Here is a 3,915-nt window from a genome sequence, read left to right as displayed (position 1 = left end):
TACTTCCGTAGTGATAACTGCCTCGGAAACCCAAGGAGGGGTCGCTATGAGTCGGGGCCAACTCAAGGGCAAACAACAACAACAACAACATTTCCTTGCATCATGGCCTTTAGAGATTACGGGCTATCTCTCTTTATGATTTGATAGTGCTTGTTGAAGAGGGATTATTTTTGAATTTCACTTATAATCAAACTCCAGGTGTTGGTACTCCCCAAAGAATAGTGTAGCTGTGGAAGTGTCTTCTATCTTTTCTTTCTTCTCTACTTTCCAGACAATGTTGAAGTTTCCTGAGGAATAATTAAGCAGTGTTAGGGACTGCCATAATAGCTTCAATAGGGATCTCCCCATTCTGATTTTGAAGGACAAAGCTTTCTTTGTCTATCAGATATCTGCACATGTAATATTAGAATTATTTGAGTTGCATTTTATGTATATCACAGAAAGTTGACAGTTCCATAAATTTAATTGGCAGTCAGCTAGGCCATAAGTATTTTTCTAAAATTTTATTTGTTTTGTTGTTGAGAATATGCACAGCAAAACATGTGCCAATTCAACAATTTCTACATGTGTACTTTAGTAACATTGATTACATTCTTCAAGTCGTGCAGCCATTCTCCCCCTCCTCTTCTGAATCATTCTACCCTCATTAACACAAACTTACTAACCCCTAAGGTTCCTGTCTGATGTTTTGAGTTGCTTTTGCCACTTTGGTCCCATATTGATAGTCTTAAAACATCATAATAATCAAAGCAGACTTTTTTTTTTTAACAAACCAATTTATTACATTACACTTTTGGAGGTCGTCCGTGCAGAAATGAGTCTATGTGACTACAATCAAGGTGTCGGTAGGGCTGGATTGTTTCTGGAGGTTCTTGGGGAGAATTCCTTCCTTGTCTTTTCCAGCATCTAAGGCTGCCCACATTCTTCATTTCTTGGCATCACTCTTACCTCTGCTTTTGTCCTCACAACTCATCTCTGACTCTCACTCTTTAGCTTCCCTCTCTCCCTCGTAAGGACACTTGTAATTAAATCCCCCATCAATAATCCAAAATAATTTTCCTACTTCAAGATCCTTACACAGTTGCAAAGTCCTCCTTGCCATGTAAATTATTAACATATTCACTGTTTCCCAAGATGAGCACTCAAACATCTTTAGAGGGGGGTATTGTTGTGCTTCCCACAAACACTGATTATAATCTCATCATTACCCTCAGATTTTCCTGAAAGGCTTCATTATTGGACTATTACTCAATTACATAATTTTGGAAATCATTTTGGCACTCTTGAGTCCTTTCAGTATACTCCACTGTTACCCAAGCTTTGTATATACTGGTTCAGGGCCACTTGTTGTTGTTATGTGCTGTTGAGTCGTCTCCAACTCATAGCGACCTTATGTACAACAGAATGAAACACTGCCCCATCCTGTGCTAGCTTTATGATCCCTACTATACCTGAGCCCATCGTGCAGCCACTGTGTCAATCCATCTTGTTGAAGACCTTCCACTTTTTCATTGTCTCTCCACTTTACCAAGCACGACATCCTTCTCCAGAAAATGGTCCCTTCTGACAACATGACCAAAGTAGGTGAGACGAAGTCTGGCCATTCTGGCTTCCAAGGAGCATTCGGCTGCACTTCTTCCAGGAGAGATTTGTGAGTTCTTTTAGCAGTGCACGGTACTTTCAGAATTCTTTGCCAACACCACAACTCAAAAGCATCAACTCTTCTTCGGTCTTCCTTATTCATTTCCCAGCTCTCACATGCATGTGAGATGATTGAAAACACCATGGCTTGGGTTAGGAGCATCTTAATCTTCAAGGAGATATCTTTGCTCTTCAGTGATTGAAGGAGGTCTTTTGCAACAGATCTGCCTAATGCAATATGTCGTCTAATGTCTGCCCTAACTCCTCAGTCTTCCCTTGCAAGCTCTGGTCCAACTAATCCAATAAGTAAAGGGTTAATGCCTGGCACATGGATCACTAGGAGTCTGCTCAGCCCCTAGAAATGGGGTACATTCTAATCGAGCAGTGCATATGCCATAATAATTATTAAATATCTTCAATAGACCTCCACTTCCATTATATAAAAAGAAATAACTCTTGGGTTGTCAAGTTAATTTTTTAACCAATATTATCTTAGTCCTTGCAGTGTTTTCTATTTTTATTGTTGTAAAATTATATTTAATACATTTTCTAATTCAATCTTTTTCAAGTGTACTATTTCATGATTACATTAATCATGTTAACTAATTAATCATGGTTAATTACATGATTAATTAATCATGATTAATTACATTAATCATGCTGTGTAAACATTACCCATAATCATTGCTTTGTTTCCCATCACCATAAATAAACACTCATTGCTACCTAAACAATTGTTTCCCCTTTCTCCCTCCCTCCTGTGCCTTAAAGTGCCAGTAAACTTTGGTCTCCATTCATTTGCCTATATTTGTTATTTTATATAAGTGAGATCATATATTTGTCTTTTTGTTATTGATTTATTTCATGGAACATAAGATTTTCAAGGTTCATCCATGTTGGGGCATGGATTAAGGCTCAAGAATTTATTTCCCTTTATGACTGAGTAGTATTCTATTGTATGTATGTACCATATTTTGTTTAGCCATTCATTTATTGATGGGCAGTTAGGTTGTTTCCACCTTTTGGCTATTATAAATAGTGCACTAATGGACATTGGTGTACATGTATTTCCTTGCATTTCTTTTTTTTTTTTTCTTTTTAAAATTTTGATTTGGGTGACAGTTTACAGATCAAATTGGTTTTCCATTCAATAATTCATGCATATCCTGTTTCTGTAACATTCATGGCAATCCCCACAATGTAACAGCACTCTTCCCATTTCTTCCTTGTGTTTACCATTTCCCTTTGTCCTACTTTCCAATTCCTTTCTTCTGAGCTTTATCCCTAGGCAAATGCTGCCCTTTGATCTCTTATGGTTGATTGTTCTGATGAGTGTGTACCTCCTGGTACTATTGTTCATCTTATAAGCCTGTCTATTGTATGGCTGAAATAAACGATGACTATACATGTGGACCTCACCAGATGCAATACACAGGAATCAAATTAACTACTTCTGTGGAAAGAGGCAATGTATAAGATCAATATCAAGTGAGAACAAGTCCTGGGGCTGATTGTTGATCAGACCATCAATTGCTCATATACAAATTTAAGCTGAAGTTGAGGAAAATTAAGACGAGTCCACAAGAGCCAATATATGACTTTGAGTGTATCTCACCCAAATTTAGATACCATCTGGAGAATAGATTTGATGCATTGAACAGCAGTGACTGAAGACCAAACGAGTTGTGGGATGACATCAAGAACATCATACAGGAAAAAAGCAAAAGGTCATTAGAAAGACATAGGAGGAAGAAAACACCAAAGTGGATGTCAGAAGAGACCCTGAAACTTGTTCTTAAAAAGGGAGAAGCTTAAGCAAATGGAACAAATGATGAAATAAAAGAGATGACCAGAAGATTTAAAAGGGCAGCAGGAGAGGTCAAAGTAAAGTATTACAATGAAATGTGCAAAGACCTGTTGTTATTGTTAGGTGCCGTCGAGTGGTCTCTGACTCATAGAGACCCTATGTATAGCAGAACAAAACAGTGCCTGTGCCAGCTCCACGATCCTTGCCATTCCTGAGTCCACTGTTGTAGTCACTGTGTCGATCCATCTTATTGAGGGCCATCCCCTGTTTCGTTGACCCTCCACTTTACCGAGCATGATCTCCTTCTCCAGGGAATGGTCACTTCTTACAACATGACCAAAGTAGGTGAGACAAAGTCTGGCCATTCTTGCTTCCAAGGAGCATTCCGACTGCACTTTGTCCAGGACAGATTTGTTAGTTCTTTTAGCAGTCCATGGTACTTTCAGCATTCTTCACCAACACCACAA

Source organism: Orycteropus afer, unplaced genomic scaffold, assembly GCF_000298275.1.
Source record: "Orycteropus afer afer isolate SDZICR_OR568_19922 unplaced genomic scaffold, OryAfe1.0 scaffold00292, whole genome shotgun sequence".
NCBI classification, from domain to species: Eukaryota; Metazoa; Chordata; class Mammalia; order Tubulidentata; family Orycteropodidae; genus Orycteropus; species Orycteropus afer.
The sequence above is the reverse complement of the archived record's forward strand: the minus strand, read 5'-3'. Positions refer to the sequence as shown.